The 20,748-nt window shown below is 39.0% G+C and overlaps 1 protein-coding gene across 12 annotated transcripts in view; it reads left to right on the top strand.

The window, feature by feature from the left end:
* Positions 1 to 20,748, top strand: part of KAT6B (lysine acetyltransferase 6B) — a 191,736-nt gene that overhangs the window by 35,568 nt on the left and 135,420 nt on the right. The window lies entirely within an intron of this gene.

Raw genomic sequence — 20,748 nt, forward strand, 5'->3', positions numbered from 1 at the left:
AGAAATCATTTAACAGCGATTGATGAGGAGTCATCTGATTTCTCTAATTTGGTCATCTGTTGGACCCTGGAGACTTTTGATTCAGAACCCACTTTTTCATTTGGATTTATTTGCTGGTAATCATCATAATGCCCACCAACATTTATTAAGTATATATTGTGTGTTGGGCACTGGACTCAGCCCTTTACATATGCTCTTTGATTTTATCCTCACATAGTTGTGTATTTTTTTAGTTGTGGGTCCTTCTAGTTGTGGCCTATGGGATGCCACCTCAGCATGACTTGGTGAGTGGTGCCATGTCTGATGCCAGGATCCGAACTGGTGAAATCCTGGGCTGCCAAAGTGGAGTGCGCAAACTTAGCCACTCAGCCACGGGGCCGGCCCCAAGATTTTATTTTTTTTATTTTTCCTTCTTCTCCCCAAAGCCCCCCCAGTACATAGTTGTATATTTTAGTTGTGGGCCCTTCTAGTTGTGGCATGTGGGACGCTGCCTCAGCATGGCTTGATGAGCAGTGCTAGGTCCGTGCCCAGGATTCAAACTGGCGAAACCCTGGGCCGCCGAAGTAGAGCCTGTGAACTTAACCACTCGGCCATGGGACTGGCCCCTGTTTGGTCTTTTTTTTAACTTCAGTTGTCCTCTCTAGATGGAAAAGCTCCACAAAGAGCTTATCTTTTCGCTCACCTCTGTTGAATGAGTGCAAGTACTTATAATGTTTATTAGCTAACATTAAGTTTCCATTTGTCTCTTGCTTCATTGCAGAAACACCACAACCTGTTCAGAAACAGTCAGACAGATTTTTCACTAAACTTGGACAGTTTTTGGAGAGTATGTCTAGGATGATCAGGAGACATGTGTCATATTTTCTGATCCTGTGTCAGAGGTAACATACAGAGATTTTAAACATGAGACCTAATTGAAAGTCCTAAGGGCAAGTCTCTGAATTTCATACCTTGGTTTGCATTTTAGATTTGAGTAGCTTCTTACTTGGGCCTCCATATCTTTTTTTTTTTTTTTTTTTAAGTTTAGCACCTGAGCTAACATCTGTTGCCAATCTTTTTTCTTCTTCTCTTCAAAGCTCCCCCGGTACAGAGTTGTACATTCCAGCTGTAAGTCCTTCGGTTATGCTGTGCGGGATGCTGCATCAGCATGGCTTGATGAACGGTGCTAGGTCCATGCCCAGCATCTAAACTGGTGAAACCCTGGGCCGCTGACACAGAGCATGTGAACCCAACCACTCGGCCATGGGGCTGGCCCCTCCATGTCTTGATCTAGGATGAGTAGCAACAAGAATCTCTTTATTTAATGATGACCAGTGAATCGCCCAATCAGTTATCAGCTAATTTCAAATAGATCCGTTTGATCTTTTCATTTTCATTTTGCTTGTTTAAACATGTTGGCTATTGAGAGAGATCATTTTAATTGCTATTTTTTTTTTCTGTGAAACACTTTCATGAGCTAATGAAATAAGCAATGCAAATGTTTGTAGTATAAAAGAAATTATGATCTATCAATGTCTGAGGCTAAAATTTGGTTAAAAGAAGAGACAGTGTGTGTTTTTACATAACCCTGTGGGATGTATAGTGATTACTAGGAAGGTCTAAAATAGATACTTTAGGAATGTAAGAAAGCCAATTGCCTGGTGTTATAAAAATCTTACTAAGATAATCTGTAGACATCTGCAGATGGAAAAAAGTAGAAGAAATCAAATAGAAACAAAAGTCATTTCAACCTCTGACATTTTACAAAGTAATTTTGAATTTAGGGGTAAAAGATTGGCCTTTGAGTCCTTGGAGAACAAATGGAAACTGGAGTCTCCCACCTACTCTCTTTCTTGTAGCACCCTCTCCTCTCTGATGGGCTAAGGAGTAGTCATTATCCTTACAAAACATATGAGGCAATTGAGGCCCAGAGAGAGTTAGGGCCACACAGATGGGAGTCAAATCCGTCTTCTGACTCCAGAGCCAGGTCTTTATTTATAATGCTGTGGGCTTCCTGTTTTGAGCTGAGGATGTATGTCTTTCTAGCACTTTAAACCATCTTGTTCTGGCATGCTAAACCATCTTGTTATTCATCTTGGTAATCTTCACAGTGCTTACCTTGGGATGAGTGTTAATGTTGGATGCACTCTGGCTGTGACCATGTACCGTAATATCCCGTGGAAGAAAAGGGGCCTTACTGACTTGCACCTATCAGTGTGCAGCCTTACACAGTGCTGTCATTGACACGGCACTTTCTTTTTTTAGCAGTTTATTTATTAATTCTTTCATTTATTCATTCAAAAATATTTACTGAGTGCCTACTCTGAGCCAAGCACTGTTCTTGGAGATGCCCCTTTTTTTCACAGAGTTTATATTATACTAGGAGAGGTGCTGATAGCAAATAAACCAACAAGATAATTAAAGACTGTGTTAAGTGATGTGAAGGAGATCAAGAGCGGAGTGACAGATAAAAACCAAGGAGTGCGGCTATAGATGCTGTGCTCTGGAAAGTTCCTGAGGAGAGATGAGAGGATGAGGGGTCAGCTGTAGGAAGAGCTGAAGGGCTCATGGAGGGAAGGGTCCAGTACCTGTGTTTGAGGAAGAAAAAGGCAGTTCGTATGCTATGGCAGAGAGACCCAGGGAAGAGCGGCAGAGAGTTTAAAGTTGGGGAATGACATGATCTAATTTGTGTTTTTTAAATCACTGAGAAATGAGAGACATGACAATTAAATTAAATGTGTGGTTAGAAAAAAAAGTTGCAATAAAGGGCAGTATTGGAATAAATGGCAGAATTTGAATATGGACTGAATATTAGATAACAGTATTGTATCAATGTGAAATTTCCTGAATTTGATAATCCGTTGGAGTTTTGAAGAGAATGTCCTTGTTCTTAAGAGAGGTGAAGGGTCATGGTCTTTGCAGCTTATTCTCAAGTGGTTTAGAAAAGAAAAGAGAGAGAGAGAGAAATAGAAGGTGGCAAATTGTTGAGGGCATATGGGTATTTATTGTAATATTCTTGCAACTTTTCTATAGGCTTGAAATTTTTAAAAAACAGAACTTTAAAGGTCACTGAGGCTGCTGTGTGTGGGAGGCGTTATGGGGGCAAGAGAGGCAGGCGGCCCTGGGAGGAGGCTGTTGAGGTGATGGAGGCATGGGCTGGGATGTAACAGTGGGGATGAAGAGAAGAGGACAGATCTGAAATGTGTTTTGGAGGTGAAACTAATGGAACTTGCTGATGAATTGGATGTGGCGGCCGAGGGGAAGAGAGGGAGGTAGAAGTTGCCCCATTGGTGTGCCTTGATAATTAGACTGAATTCTAGTAGAATCTTCTCCTTCCCAAGGTGCTGGCACTCTCAATCTGTTCTACGCAAGTCAGCCACTCTATGAATAGTTAACAGAGGGATTTATTTCACAGGTGAGGTGAGGCTCAGCGAGGTGAAGTGACTCATTTGAAGTTATCAGGTGTAGGCAGCAATTTTACCTAGAAAACTAAAATATAGGCATGAGATCAGTGTTCTTTAAACTGAATTCTCTCCCGTTAGTTGGTTGTGAAATCAATATCTGGGTTTGCTACCAGCATTAAAGGAAAAAAACCCACTAAAATCGTAGCATGTCCCATGTACAAAGGGTGAGTACTATTTCATGAAACTTCTGTTTTAGTTAAATATGTACATATATGTATTCTAGGTCATGATGTAAAATGTATTATTTACTTTGAGTTGCCATCAAAAGGATTATTGTAAACAGAGGTCTTGCAGTCCCCATGGGAATGAGAAAGCAAAGCACAAACTCACTTGGGTGGCTACTGTTGGCTGTCCTGTGTTGTTTATTTCTTGAGTGATTGATGGACTGTAAGTCAGTGTTTTCTTAGTTGATTTCATAGTTATCCTCTACTTCCAGTCTTGAAATCAACAAATATTGAATGCCGGCTGTGTGCCAGGCATTGTTCTAGACAATTGCAGTGAGCAGGAACGACATGACCCTCAAGGAGCTTACAATAAACATGTTACCAAGTGAAACCATAAGACTCATTCAGTTCTCTTAAGTGATAGGTGTTCTAAAGATTTGGTAGGACTGGTCTGGGAAGGCTTCTCTGAGAAGGTGACGTTTGGGTTCAGACCTGAGTGAAACTGAAGATGCAGCTTTGCTTCAAGGAAGAGTGTCCTAAGCAAAAGCAGCAGCCCAGGTAAAAGCCATGAGTTGAAAACAAGCCAAGGGTGTTAAGAGGGACAGAAAGATGGCCCATGTAACTCTAATGTGGGGTCCAGGGAGAGTAGAGGAAGAGAAGGTCAGATTTAGGATATTTTTTGGAGATAAAGCCAGAAGGACTTAATAATGGATTGTATGTAGGACGTAGAGGGAAGGGACTTAAGGATGATTCTGGGTGGATGATGCTATTTACTGGTAGGGAATGCTGGAAGATGATGTCGAAATGTGATTTGAGAAAAAACAAATCAGTGGTTCTATTCCTGGCTGTGAATTTGAGAGGCCTGTTGGACATCCAAATGGAGACCCAGGGCGGTCAGCTGGAGAGTCGAGATCTTGAATAAGAGGTCTAAATTGGAGACACAAATTTGAGAGCCATCAATGTATAGCTGACATTTAAAGGAATGGGACCTGATGAGCTTACTTGAGGGAGAGTGCATTAGAAGAGCAGAGGCCTGAGGCCAGATTCCCAGGGCAGTTAAGAAAGAAAGAGCAAGGGCCGGCTCATATGGGCTGAGTGGTTAAGTTTGTGCCGCTCCGCTTCAGCGGCCAAGGGTTTCGCTAGTTCGGATACTGGGCATGGACATGACACCGCTCCTCTGGCAGCGTCCCACATAGCACAACCGGAGGCAGTCACACTAGAATCTGCAACCATGTACTGGGGGGCTTTTGGGAGAAGAAGAAAAAAAAAAAGGAAAAGAAGATTGGCAACAGTTGTTAGCTCAGGTGCCAATCTTTAAAAAAAAAAAGAGCATCAGTGAGAAGGGAAGAAATCCATGCCTGAGCCTAGAGATGTTTTATGGAGGGAGGAGGGAAGGGCTGGATATCAATTTTCGTAGAGTTGATTCCCTGTTTTTCAGTCCTGGACCTCCTAGCAGTAAGAGAAGTTAGAGAAATTAGTTCACTATGTGAGATATATGTGTTTTTAAATATCTTTATTTTTTATTTCATAAATTGGGGATAATAGTACTCATTGCGCAGAGCTGTTTGGTAAATCAAATTAGTTAATACACAGAGTGCTTTGGACAGTCCATGGCATATAATAAGAACTCAATAACTGTTAGTTGTTTGCAGTGGTGATTCTTACTGTAAGAGATCAATTCAAGCTTAAAGTGTAGATTCCAGATTAGTATAGAAGTAAATAGTAGTAGTTCTGGCTGTTCGTGTGTATATGCTATGTGATAATCGATTTTGTTTAGCTAGTTCTCTGAATAGCATAATAAAGCAATCTTGATCAATGAGGGGATTTCATTTTACTACGTCCCTTTAAAAGGTGTTGTCAAGTGACCCTAAAATCAAAGTAATGGAAAATTGTCTTCCTTTTCCTGAAGCATTTAATTTGCTGTTTCTTCATCACACATCATCCTTCCTTCCTTTCAAGGTCAAGGTTAATTTTTACTACACTGCTACATCTTCACACAAATTATCATCTGAAGGAGCTTCTTAGGTTTGACAAATGAAATATCTTTTCCTTCCCAGGAGGAACTTGTTAAACCAGTAAAGTTCAAAATTCTAATTCCCATTTCTTTCTAGTACACACCATTTTATTCATCTCGAATAAACATACAACCTCAAACATCCTACAAGGCAAATAGATTCCTTTTTAATTAGTGGCTCTATATACAGAATTTTATCATCATGAAATTTATAAACCAAGAAGGGAACAAATATTTACACTTGCAACTTCATGTCAACATTACCCCCTATTTGAAGAGCTCTGAAAATGTAAATATATCTCCCATTTTTTTTATTACGGCAATAGAAAAATAGGCTTCAACTTCTTAGGAGCTTGTCTGCCCTATTATGTAGAGAATGTGGAAGATATGTATAAGTATTCCTTCTTTGTGACTGGCATTACTTTTTTTCATACAAAGACTTGTTTTATTAAAAGTTAATCTTCACTTTTATTTTTTTGTTGCTTTTTGTAGTACTATTTCTTAGGCATCTCCAAGTACTAAAGCAAAATTTTATTTTGAGGAGTTATTGCTTTGGTAATTATCATACAGAATTATTTCTCAGTTTAAGTAGACCTTTTATTCCAAGTCAAAATTAAGGCAACCACAAGGGTTTCTGGGAGCGGAATAACGAAGAGCTAAAGTTTTGTGTGTCAACGTGGGCAGTCTGCTGCTTTACAAAAGAAGATTTTAATGGTGCTTAAATACGTGATGGTTTAAAGATCTCAGTGAAAACTAAAAAGCTTGTTAAAAATGCATTGAAATAATTTAGAAAAGGGAGGGGGATGATTTTGCCAAGATTTGGGAGGTGTATAATTTTTTCAAGGCTTTACTGCTGTTTTGATGCTACAGAAAGTGGCTTTGCCTAATTTCAGCTATTATATGGTGGTTATAGTATGCCTGCATCCAAAAATGATTTTAGGTCACTTAGTTCATTGAAGTATACTTAATATACTAATTTTTTTTCACAGCATCAAACATAGTTAGGATGAAAGAACAGATAAACTCTGTGTCTAGAATGAGTAATTTAGTTCTAAACATCCTGGAAGTTAAGGAGAAAAGAGAAAGATGTAGTTTATGAGTCTCATTATCAGATATGGAAGCATAGAAGTTTCTAGAGAATTTTTTTCCTGCTTTTTCTGAGTTCAGGGATAATTTATTTTGGATTCTAATCCTATATAATTGAGTAATAACATTGACAGTCTTTCTTCCTAATGTTGTCTCTTCTCTCACCAAAAGGAAAATACCTGATTGTAAAAATAACACATGCTGGTTGTATAAAAAGAAAAATTGTAAACAAATCAGAAATACATTTATCGAAATGAAGTCTCCCTGAATAACACTAAACCTTTGTCCAAGGAGACTTTTCTCATTTCTCATTCCTCAGTTCACAGAAAGGAATGGCATTAAATCATACCTCAATGGAGACATTTTCGTAAAGAGCTATGATGATAATGAGTTTAGCAAACATTTATTGGGCATCTCAGATTTGCTGGTGTTAGGGATATAAAAATGAGTAAGACACCACTCCTTCCCTTAAGAAACTCAAAGATTAATGGAGTTCACTTTTTCAGTGACTCATCAAATCTTTCATATTCATTCATTTACTGAGTACCTATTATGGGTATATAGTACATAGTGGTCAACCAGGGACACTAGTGGGTTGTGTCAATAACTAAGCATACAACTAATGCTAATGGTGTGTGCTAAGTGCCTGGGCTTGCGGTGAACAGATTACCTTGAGAGCACGAAGAAGGAGAAATTTGTTTTGCTGGGGAATGCTTTGCAGAGGGAGGAACTTTTAGGTTGATATTTAGTGTCAGAGTGTACCAGACATCCCCCAAATGAGGAGGGCACTCTAGCCAGAGGAAATAGTGAGCACAGAGTTTTCGGGGATGTGATCCAGAATGCATGTTTGGGCAATGGTAAGTAGCATATGGCTGAACAGAAGGTATGGCTCAGGGTAGGGGAAGTGTGATGGAATATGAAGCTATAAAGATGGTAGAGTTGTGTCCAGTGAAGAAATTCAGACTTTATTCTGAAAATAGGCTTTTAAGCAGAGGAGGAAAGATTTATGTTTTAGGTAGATAACATGTAGAAGCATGAAACATTGTGGGGTAGAGAAATTGGAGGCAGTGAGTGATATGCTGGTTGAGGTAAAGGAGAACCGGGGTCTTGTATGTAGACCAGTGTCTTTGTGGGTTGAGAGGATGGACTGAAGTGTTGAGACATTTCTAATCTAAGTTGTGTGGCATGGGGGAGAGGAGTCTGTGAGGGATGATGGTTGCAGAGAGAACAGGTCACTGGGAATACTAACATTCAAGGATTAGCCCAGGAAGTGGGCCTGTTCTTCATATTATTGGATATTCTGAGCAATTTTACTTCTCATTTTGTTCCCTATACGTAATAGTTATATTAGTAAATATCTTAACAGACAATTTATTGTTATTTACAAGATACCTTATTATCTAATATATATAAATCTTTAAGACTAAAGCCTCTTTACAATAAAATCAGACTTGTTTAAATCTTTTTTAAAGAAATCTTGATGAAGTTATATGTGCCACTATGTAGAGCCTCCACTTGTCCTTTCCTCATTTAGGCAAAATGGTGCGTCTTTCAAGGCACCCTCCTCCACTCCTCATATCCCTGGGGCAGAGGAAGTCTTTGGGCTGGTGCTAGATTTTAATACTGGCTCCTGCACTTTCTAACTACTTGACTTTGGGCCTTTTACTTCATCTCTGAGCCTTAGACTTCTCACCTGTGAAGTGGAAAGATTAGTATCTATTCAAGCAATAAAAGATTTATTGATTCAAAATGGATTATCTCCAAGAAAGCCACGTGACATTTTGAAGAGACCATTTTGATGTAGATTTGACATTCATGCCTATTTCCTAACCATGGGAAAGAAACTATTAACCTTTCAGCTTTTAAAAAATTTCCCAGTTGTATAACCAGTGAACACCCCATCCCATATCTGACCCAAACCTTATTCCATCTCTGAGCTTTTTCTTTTTTTGTAAAATATGCATATCTGAGAATGTTTAATGAGAACAGTTTACTCTTATTTCCCATGACTACCTTTAAGCCTGGAGTGACCTGCTGGCTCTTTCTTAAGTTTCATAGGTAATGTAAGTTAGGGATATGCTCAACTCAAATAATAGAGCTTCAGTGGAAATTGTCTCTTGTAGCAGCCCAGGGTAGGCATTCCAAGGCTGGGACAGCCAGCTGCCCATGATACTACGATGCCATCAGGAGCCAGGGTGTTTGTATCTTTCTGCTTCACCATCCTTAGCATAGAGGCCTTCCTCATGCTTTTCTTATCATCACGAAATAACTTCTTCATGTCTAGGCATCACTTCTTTGTTCCAGCAGGGAAAAAAGGGAAAGGGCCAAGGGTAATAGCAAAGGCTTTCTCCTGGTGAGGCTTTTCCTTTTTATTCAGGAAGTGAGGCAATCCCCTTCCCCCACAGGGGCTTCTGCCTGTATTTCGTTGCCTTCAGCTGAGTCACGTGGCGGTCACTAGCTGCAGGTAGTCAGGGAGGTCAAGAATTTAGCTTTCTAGTCTCTTTGGTTAGAAGACAAAGGGGAAGGTGATGGGAATGGGTTTGCATCAGTTGGTTTACAGAGCATCTACCCTTGTTAGGGCAACATTATCTTGGTATAGTTACCAACTTCAGGGGCTTATCTAAGGTGACAACTGTCCTGGTTTGCCCAGGATTGAGAGATTTCCTGGGATGCTGGACTTTCAGTGCTATAACCTGGACAGTCCTAGGAAAATGCGGGTGATTGTTCACCTTAGTCTTGCCCATGTTCTTTTGGTCTAAAAATATGGAAGTGAGTCATCTCTTGAGGATGGAGCCACCTTGATTGGGTTTAAAAAGATCGAAAGACAGTTTAATAATTTAATTTTAATAATAATCTAATAGTATCAAGTAATAATTTAATTATAAATTATACACAATAATTATTAAACTATTAAATAATAATTTACAATGAGAAATAAGTGATATTGGATCCGTGGAGCATACTGGAAGCAGAACCCTATGGAGCTGCTTAAAGCATGTGAGATTTTGACACGGGATTTTAGGGCTGCCATGTTACCCACCTCGAGGTGGCTTTGTTCACAATTAATCCCCCCCGGGATTAATTCTGTAGTGCTAATGCTGCTCAGAAAAGCCTTTCCAGTGGGACTGAGCTCAGTGTTCCTAGTCCCTCTGCTAATGAAGCTTCTCCCCTAGACGGTGCCATTTTCGTTTTTTCCCTGTTTTTGAACTCATGTTGCTGACAAGTCTCCCCTTCTGATGGACGGTCTTTGGATATGTTATGTTCAGGCAAATCTTTTTTAAAATTGTGGTATAATTCACATATTGTGAAATTCACCCTTTTAAAGTATACAAATCAGTGGGGGTTTTTTTAGTATATTCACAAAGTCATGTAACTTTGACCACTACCTAATTCCAGAACATTTTCATTACCCCAAAATGAAACCCTGTACCTATTAGTAGTAACTGCCTATTCCGTTACCCTCAGCCACTGGCAACTGTTAGTTTACTTTCTATCTCTTGTGGATTTGTTTCTTCTGGACGTTTCATTTAAATGGCATCATACAGTATATGGCCTTTTTAGTGTCTCACTTCTTTCACTTAGCATAATGTTTTCAAGTTCATCCAATGTGTAGCATGTATCAGTACTTCATTCCTTTTAATTGCCGAGTAATATTGCATTATATGGATATACCATATTTTGTTTATCCATTCATAAGTTGACGGACATTTAGGTTGTTTCTGCTTTCTGGCTATTTTGAATAATGCTGCTGTGAGGATTTGTGTACAAGTTTTTGGGTGGACACATGTTTTCAAATCTTTGGAATATACCTATATTCTCTTGGAATATACCTGGGAGAGGAATTGCTGAGTCTTCAGGCAAATGTTGCTCTGATTCTTTAAAGAGACTGTTATCTCTGATAACTCAGAGATTTAAAAAAACAAATTTTTTTTTTATTGTGGCCTAAATAGTTTATAACATTGTGAAATTTCAGTTGTACATTAATATTTGTCAAACACCAGGTAAATGTGCCCCTGCACCCCTTGTGCCCACCTTCCCCCTGCTTCCCTTGGGTAACCACTAACTTGTTCTTTTTGTCTGTAAGTTTGTTTATATTCCACATGAGTGAAATCACATAGTGTTTGTCTGGCTTGTTTCACTTAACATGATGCCCTTAAGGACCCCCCATGTGGTTGCAAATGGGATAATTGTGTCTTTTTTTATGGCTGAGTAGTATTCCATTGTATATGTATCCACATCTTCTTTATCCAGTCATCAGTTGTTGGACACTTGGGTTGCTTCCACATCTTAGCTATTGTGAATAATGCTGCAATGAACATAGGGGTGCATAAGTCCCTTTGTATTGTTGACTTCAAGTTCTTTGGATAAATACCCAGTAGTGGGATAGCTGGGTCATATGGTAATTCTATTTTAAGTTTTTTGAGAAATCTCCATACTGTTTTCCAAAGTCGCTGCATCAGTTTGCATTCCTACCAGCTGTGGATGAAGGTTCCCTTTTCTCTACAACCTCTCCAACATTTATTATTTTTTGTCTTGGTGATTATAGCCATTCTAATGGGCATAAGATGATATCTAAGTGTAGTTTTGATTTGCATCCCCTGATAATTAATGATCTTGAGCATCTTTTCATGTACCTATTGGTTGTCTGTATATCTTCTTTGGAAAAAGGTCTATTCATATCCGCTGCCTACTTTTTGATTGGGTTGTTTTTTTGTAGTTCAGTTGAATGAGCTCTTTATATATTATGGAGATTAATCCTCTATTGGATATATGATTTGCAAATATTTTCTCCCAGTTAGTGGGTTGCTTTTTCATTTTGATCTTGGTTTCCTTTGCCTTCCAGAAGCTCTTAAGTCTGATAAACTCCCACTTGTTTATTTTTTCTTTTGTTTCCCGTGTCTGAGTGGATGTCGTATTTGTAAAGATCCTTTTAAGATTGATGTCAAAGAGTGTACTGCCTGTATTTTCTTCCGGAAGTTTTATGGTTTCTGCTCTTACCTTCAAGTCTTTGATCCATTTTGAGTCTATTTGTGTGTGTGGAGAAAGATAATGATCTACTTTCATTCTTTTCCATGTGGCTGTCCAGTTTTCCCAGCACCATTTCTTGAAGAAGCTTTCCTTTCTCCGTTGTATGTTCTTGGCTCCTTTGTTGAAGATTAGTTGTCTCTATATGTGTGGTTTTATTTCTGGGCTTTCAGTTCTGTTCCATTGATCTGTGTGCCTGCTTTTGTACCCAGTACCATGCTGTTTTGATTACTATAGCTTTGTAATATCTTTTGAAGTCAGGGATTGCGATACCACCAGATTTGTTCTTCTTTCTCAGGATTGCTTAGGCTATTCGGGGTCTTTTGTTGCCCCATTTGAATTTTAAGATTCTTCGTTCTATTTCTGTGAAGAATGTCAGTGGGATTCTGATTGGGATTGCACTGAATCTGTAGATTGCTTTAGGTAGTATGGACATTTTAACTATATTCACTTTTCCAACCCGTGTACATGGAATATATTTCCATTTCTTTATGTCATTATTGATTTCTTTCAGTAATGTCCTATAGTTTTCCTTGTATAGGTGTTTCATCTCCTTGGTTAAATTTATTCCTGGATATTTTATTCTTTTTGTTGCGATTGTAAATGGAGTTGTATTTTTGAGTTCTTGTTCTGTTAGTTTGTTAGTAGAGTATAGAAATGCCACTGATTTTTGTATGTTGTCTTTGTATCCTGCAACTTTGCTGTAGTTATCAATTATTTCTAATAGTTTTCTGATGGACTCTTTAGGGTTTTCTATATACAAAATCATGTTGTTTGCAAAGAGTGAGAGTTTTACTTCTTCAGTGCCTATTTGGATTCCTTTTATTTCTTTCTCCTGCCTAATTGCTCTGGTCAAAACCTCTAGTATTATGTTGAATAAGAGAGGTGATCGTGGGCACCCTTGTCCTTCCTGTTCTCAGTGGGATGGCTTTCAGTTTTTCCCCATTGAGTGTGATGTTGGCAGTGGGTTGTCATATATGGCCTTTATTATGTTGAGGTATTTTCCTTCTATACCCATTTTTTTTTTTTTGAGGCAGATTAGCCTGAGCTAACATCTGCTGCCAGTCTTCCTCTTTTTGCTGAGGAAGACTGACCCTGAGCTAACATCCGTGCCCATCTTCGTCTACTTTATATGTAGACACCTACCACAGCATGGCTTGACAGCAGTGCCATGTCTGCACCCGGGATCCAAAGTGGCGAAACCTGGGCCGCTGAAGTGGAATGTGTAAACTTAACCGCTGTGCCACCGGGCCGGCCCCTATACCCATTTTATTGAGAGTTTTTATCATGAATGGATGTTGGATCTTATCAGATGCTTTCTCTGCATCTACGGAGATGATCATGTGGTTTTTGTTTCTCCTTTTGTTAATATGGTTTATCACATTGACTGATTTGCGGATGTTGGACCATCCCTGTTCTCAACTCAGAGATTTTTATAGTTTGATTCTTACTGGACAGCATTAGTCTTCCCAGATTTGGTGGGTATACATCTGAGTTGCCCTCATTTGACTCTCTCCACTTCAGGGTGGAGAGTTATTGTGAGGCTTAACTGAGATAACCTGGATAAAGTGAGGTGCTGGCTCATAGCCTGCACGTCACTCAGTAGAGGTGGTTCCACTGTCTTGAGCTTCCTGCCTTTGCCTTCTGGCTAGCTTCAAACACCCCATATCTTCTGTTCTCTGCCTTCTTCCTTCAGTCAAAACAGAAGAATCTGATATTATTCACTGACACTTGTGATTAATTGACTAGTTATAATGAAAACAACTGTAATCTCAGGCAGAATTTACATGTTAAAGCTATGTTGCAGGCATGCCACTAGCTAGCACACAGGTAGGGGTGGAGTTTTAGATGCTAGCGCCCCTCTCGTCACACCACGCTTCCTGCTGAGGTTGACCTGAAAGTAGCCCTAATGTAGACCTTTAATGGGTGACATGGAATGGAAAAACAGGGCCAGAAAGAACCTTCTCTCCCCTCCGCAGTTCTCTGCCTGAAGCTGAAACCTGGACTGTCTGCTGGGGCTGCAGGAGTTGGATTCTCCTCTTTACTTCGGACCCCAGAGCTCTGTCCCTCTTCAGTTTCCTCTGCTGTCCCCGCTTCCCTATTCGAACAGAGATTCCTCTTATTTCTTGTCTTACTGTTAATAGTAATCTGGCTCACTGCCTCTTTTCCTTAACTTCATCCTAAAACTGTCGATGCATATTTTATATTTTCTTGCATGTTTGACTTTTAGTTAATATTTAACGATAATTTCATTATTTAGCTCTCCTCTTATCTGATATCCTGCAACTCATCCCTGTGCCTCGCAGTTCTAGCCTCTGATAATTAAGTTTTGTAAAAAAAACAAAAAAGTAATATTTGGACATATTCTTTGTTAGTGAAGGTGTTATTGAATATGAGACTAACACTGCACATCCGTAACAGGTTGTTCCACTTCATGAATACTAATATAATTTAGAAAGAAATCTTTCTTTGTTATAGACTTTTTCTACATGGGCCACATGTTTCCAGACCTATTTCATAGTAATTTGTGGTTTTTAAGGTATGTCAATAGAGATGCTGTAGCCAGCATGCCTGGATTATGTTAGATAAACATTTTGTAAGATTGCTTACTTTTAAAAGTTGTCTTTGTTTAAAAAGTTAATTTCTTCTCTAATGTCTCAGTAAAGAAAGTTTTTGGTAAATTTGATTCTGGTTAAAACATTTTATTTTTAATGTTTTAAACTTTTTTTCTTAGGGTTGATATGTTAATACTTTTTTAGTCTACATACTTTCTTCTAAATTTTAAGAAACCTGTACCAAATCTTACAATATACTTTTGATAATCATTTGGGTTTTCTTTATTAAAAACAACAAAATAAAAATTTCAATGAATGATAGTATGCATATGATAATGTATTCCTTGTCATTTAAATGCTTTTGGGAATGTGACTCATGCACTATTTTCTCTTGAGTTCCTGAGAGTTTATAAAAAAAGATTACAAACAGTTGGCAACGGAATTGAAATAATAGATATGTAAATAGAAGGGAAAAATGTTCCTCATTTCTTCCTCTCTTGATGAAATTTTTCCACTTAAAATTTTCCAGTGAAGTCAAGGTCAGTATGTGAGCCCAATATGGTACTACCCACCATAGTCTAAGGATTTCCTGGTTTGTCACAGAACATGTATGTTCCCAAAGGAGAAAGCAGAATTTTTTTTTAGAGATTGGCACCTGAGCTAACAACTGTTGCCAATCTTTTTTTTTTTCCCTGATTTTCTCCCCCAATCCCCCAGTACATAGTTGTATATTTTTTTAGTTGTGGGTCCTTCTAATTGTGGCATGTGGGACACTGCCTCAGCGTGGCCTCATGAGTGGTGCCATGTCCACGCCCAGGATCTGAACCAGTGAAACACTGGGCTGCTGAAGCAGAGCGCGCAAACTTAACCACTCGGCCAGGGGGCCAGCCCAGAAAATATAATTTGATTTAATGGTGATAAATAGCTCTTCAAGGACACAGGAGTCAGGAGTAAAAGGGTGATTACTGTTTTAGGACTATGAGATGCTGTAGAGGGGAAAAGGTGACCTGAAAGTTAAAGTTGACATCACCAAACTGCCAGTTGTTGGCCATCCCTAATATCTCCAGCTGTCTTCCTGGCATTGTTTTAGGGATGTATTTCCTTTGACCTTTCTGTTAGTAGAAAGTCATAGGCTTTAGGATCCAACAGAAAACTTAGCTGAAAACAAAGTGAAGTTGTTTGTGATCCCCTTGAGTGGTCCTTAAGTAGAGCACATCTCAGTAAGAATTAGTGAGAATGACCTTGGTAATTAAAGCTCAGTTTATTAGACAGTGTGGTGGACAGCCCAATGAGAATGTCACAAATGTGTAAAACTGTGTAAAATTCAGACTCTAATGCATTATTTTATACCTTGACACTCCCGGATAAGTTGTTATTTTTACCTCCAGGCCTACCCTTTTTTCCATCATTATCCACTGCAGTTTTGATTTATTTTTTATTGTACACTTATTATACCTCTCACTGCTTCACTGTTGGGGGAAAACTTTTCTATCACAGTGTAGAAATAGCAGATCCCTTTTCTTTAACTCCCTGTGTGTATGTTTTATCTGTTAGGGAATGTTGGCATTAGTGGAGAGGGGGAGAGGGAGGGGGAGATGACCCACATAGGTGCTTCCTTTATTCTAATTTACATAATCACTTAACATAGTCATGGCCATTTTTCTCCTAGCTTCAAATTCTGAACTCTTAGAAGACTTAGGTGTTTTGGTTTTGTATGCATACATTTTGAAATCCCTGGGCTGAAAATTTTCTAGATGTTTGCACACTCTACTCAGCCTAGGACATTAAGTGATATATAAAAATTAGTTCCCTAAATGACCATTAACCAGAAAATTTTCTCTGTCCAAAGAAAGGATTCATGCAACTCTAAGTATGCATTGCCCTCTGCGAAGCATATTAATTTTGGCAACCAGAGATAGATGAGAGTTATACTGTGTTTAAATTTTTCCTTGTGATGAGACAAATCTATTATTATAAAAGCACTACTCATCAGTGAGAGTGTTTCCTTCTGTTGTTTTAATTAAAGGAGAAGTGTATTTTTAAATTTATTATAGCACTTTGATGATCTGATACTTCCTGGCTGCAAGCTGAGAATTCTTTGGGTTTTCAACGTTTATAATGCATCTAGAGCAGTGCTGACCAAAAGAATGATGGAAATATTCTGTATCTACACTGTCCAATGTGGTAGCCACATGTGGCTGGTGAGACTGAGGAAATAAATTTTAAATTTTCTTTAAAATTTAAATAGTCACATGTGGTTAGTGGTTACCACGTTGTACAGCACAGATCTAGAGCATCTAGAAAGTCTCCATTTAGTGTAATGGCATCCTGGGCTCTCAAGGTTCCTTGTTTTTGGTTGGGAAGTTGAGGCTGATTAAATTTGAAGTTGATAATGGATAGTATTGCTGTTAGCCAAAGGGAAGGACTTCTTTAACAAAGATGTAAGTTTATTAGACTTAAATATATTAGAAATGAAATATTAAGAAATAAAATAAATAGAAATATTTGAGAAGTCAAGTATTCATCCAAAAATAATTCTAATATAATTAATTTAACACATATTTAGAAAATATTTCTTATATGTAAAGAACTGTACTAAATGAAGAGGTGAGATGAATGGAACTTAGGTGGTCCCCTCAAGGAGCTTTCTATTTGCTTCTTCCTACGGGGGCTTTGATGGACCAAGGGGTGAGCTCTGTTCAAGGGAGGGTACCTGCTAGAGTGCAGAATGCCAAGTGGGGTATTTTCATCAGGCTGTTAACATCAGGAGTTGGCTTCAGTATTGTGCAGGATGGCTGGGGCTGTAACAGCATGAGGAGGAGCTATTTCATCAGGGAACAGTAAGTTGCCTCTCAACTCTGACATGCAAGATTAATTTTGGGTGAGAGAGGGTTGAGGGGGGATTGAGTCCCAAGTGATTTCCCCAGGTGTGCACTGCAAGAAGCTCTGCTGAGTTCCAGATGTGTTTGAGCAGTGCCCCTCAGGTCTTCACTGCTTCTGAGAGATGCACTTTCTCAAGATTCTGGAAAGCCGGAGGCAGAGACATCGGACATGGGTCCTTCCTCACACACACTCTCTTTCACCTAGGTGAGGAGGAATTCTTGATGATACTGAGCTTGGCTCACCAACCAGGAGTGTGTAATGTATATAAATATTCCCTTAAACAGAAGTATGGAGGTTGTTGGGTAAGCCAGATTTTTTAAAAAATTGCAGCAAGAGTTCAGCTTTTTTTTTCTTTCCAAATCTGGCAAGACCCTTGAGTTCAGTTGGCTGTGCTCTTAGTTGGAAACCCAGGGGCAAAGGAAAACCCACAGAAAAATAGTCTGCATCTGCTTCTATTCTGTGTAGCCACCTTACTTGCCCATTAAAGTTCTGTGTTTTTGGCTAAATAAATCATGAACTTATAGCAGAGGGGTGTGTGTTCCTACCAATCTATGACCCATCTACAGCCCCATGTCTTCCCATTGGTGCCACTAATAAGAGCTCACTTGGCGCTGCTTGGAGTCAGGGAACTCGGAACCTAACTGTCCTGGGCCCTCTTTCTGGCAGTTGGGTGAGTCATGAGGGACTGAGGGGTGAAGCTCACACAGGCGGGGAGTAGTAGGTTATGGAGTGAGAGAGGGAGACTGTGTAAACAGTGGGGAGCTGGACACAGAGGAATTAATAATCTGATCTCATGGTGCAAATGTGGAGGAAAAGGAGCTAGGCTTTTCCCCTTGGCTCCCTGGGGACAGGGGACTGTGTCACATGGACTTGTGTCTTGGCAGCTGGGCTTGTCAGGATCTAGTCACCAGAGTTACCCAATGCTTTGGGGTTTGTTTTTGCCAGGTCAGCGTTGTAGTTCTGCAGGCAGCCTATTATATCTGAGTCTGAGGGAGAGGGGGAATGGGTTATCTTTACACAGGGTGTCCAGACACCCCTGGCTCAGGAACTCAGCCACATATTGTGAGATGCTTGCCTCTCTCTGTGTCTGGTCATTGGTCTGTGGCCTTGGGCCATGATGTCAGGCTGACCAAGTTGGCACATGTAGCCTGGAATGGGTTAGGCTTCTGTCTCAGACATTAAGGAAAGGAACTGTCTAGTCCTTCCTGAAATAGTGCCCACAGGCTGGCAGAGTACTGACTGGCACCTGCACCTTTCAGAGGTAGTCTCAGGATAGTTGTGTGGAAATTCTCCAGTGTGTGGGTTGTGGGAGTGTATTCCATCTCCTTCCAAACACTGCCAGGGCAGAACCCAGTGGAGTTTACAAAGAATAGCTTACCTATTAGAAAAAAATATTACCTATATGTAAATAATCTTGGGTGCAAATGGGAAATGATGAGTAAATTTGACTGTTTAAAAATTTGAAATGTCTGTATCACCAAAGGCAAAACTGCAAATATAATTAAAAGAAAAATAATAGACTAGAAGAAAATAGTTAAATAGAAAGAATATAAGGAAGCTTCTACAAAATAATCAGGTATGATTTTTCTCCCATTAGATTGACAGAAATTAAAAAGATTGATAATATTCTGTTTTGGCAACAATGAGGAGAGATAGGTATACTTTATATAGAGCAAGTGTATAAATTGTTCAGACCTTGTGGAAGGGCAATTTGACAGTATATATGAAAATAAAATCACATACCTTTGATTCACCAGTAATTTTGCCTCTAGTGAAATTCACATGGGCACATGCTTATTCCATCATTGTTAGTAATGGTATTGGAATAGTATTGGAATAACTAAATGCACAATGGTACAGCCAGCATATGGAATATTATGCAGCACATAAAAAGTGTGGTAGATCTATATGCAACTAGTATGTGAAGCTCTCCCAAATACATTTTTAGTGAAAAAAATTTACAAAATTATCATATTTACATTAAAAATTCCTCAAAACTAGATATATTTCTATATTTATTACATTTAAAAAATTCTATATGTATTGTACATATGAAATCTATAGAATAAATTCATTTTAGATATATTTAAAAGCTCATTTAGATGTATTTCATGGATTCTAAAACATGTTATTCACATTTCAACATTTCTGAAATCAGTGTATCTAACAATTGGTGGCATAGTTAATACTTAAACTTTTTTTCTTTCTTGGTGAATCATGATATTGTAAGATTTTAGATTTAATGAAAGATGGTACGTAAATAGATTGATAAAGGACTCTAAGGAAGGATGGGATGGGGTTGAAGAGGTCAGTAGAGACTTCATCTGTATTTGAATTTTTTTAAACCATGAAAATGTATTACTTATTGTGTAATGTTATATGTATTAGAGGAGATAGAGTTGCCTACAGATCTGTGTCATCTGAGCCATTTCTCTACATCTGCCGTTGTACTTGATACTCAGCTTTGTCTGAGCACTTTATGGCCTGGATGGCTGAGAGATTGTTCAGCTCCATTAAGAATTTAAGTAGCTGTGAAGATACAGTGGGAGAGAATTGAGAGCTGAGGTCTGAGAAAAGGGGGATAGGAGAGCAGGATTCTAGAGCCAGGACCAATTGCTCCATCATAACCTTTACTTTCTGGTGAAGAGGTTGAAGGTACCAGTTTGCAAGGTGGTGCCAGGTTAGTCAGGGGTAATCACTGTAGGGTTACCCATCCACCAGCTGTGGGGGGCGGGGGGCGGTTCCCTGAGGTACACCTTGTCTGTGGTGTACCATCTGCTGTTTGGATAAGGGAATTGTATGGTGAGGCAGAAAAATAGATCAAACCAAGGAGCATTACCTAATGCCACTGAAAGGAAAATGCATTGTCTGGGTAGAGAACTAAGCCCTAGTGGGGAAGAGCCAAAGGAATAAATGGATTTTTAAATCTGAGGGGTGCAACAAGGCAGGTAGGAGATGACCTGCCATAGATTGGAGGATGGGTCTCCTCTGTTCTGGAGGGAAGCAATGGGAAGATTTTAAAGCGTAGGTTATGGCCAGACCATGAAGAGCCAAGAATGCCAGGTTTAGGAGTTTGACCTTGATTCAGTAGGCACATGTTTTACATTTAATCTTTTGGTTACCAAGTATTTTTATACCATCTTTGGTTTGAATGTTTTTTAATTTGGTCACTTCAAGTTTATTTTCTAGGGTTTTTATGATGTATGTTCAAATCTGTGTTAAAAGTATGTAGAGCATGGGTTTTTGGGTTTTTTTGCATATAAATGATTCAATTTCAAAATTTCATTTGCGCTACAAACTTTGTTTTTACTTTCGGCCTTCCAGCATTTGCAAATGACCACTTCTCTTTTGAAGGAGATCATAGGAGAGCCTAGTGTTTATCCCTATTCAATGAAAATAAAGAACTGTGCCCTATAAGAGGTGAAATTGAACATAAAAGATTTACCAAGTAAGATTAGTGGGAGATGAAAATGGGTGAACATTGTTTAGGGAAAGCTGTAATTTTGTTACCTTTGCTACAGTATGATTTGGAACAGCTTCTCTTGTCCTGCAATTCTTTACAGCCTTTCTTTTAAATC

The sequence above is a fragment of the Equus caballus genome, chromosome 1, assembly GCF_041296265.1.
Source record: "Equus caballus isolate H_3958 breed thoroughbred chromosome 1, TB-T2T, whole genome shotgun sequence".
NCBI lineage: Eukaryota > Metazoa > Chordata > Mammalia > Perissodactyla > Equidae > Equus > Equus caballus.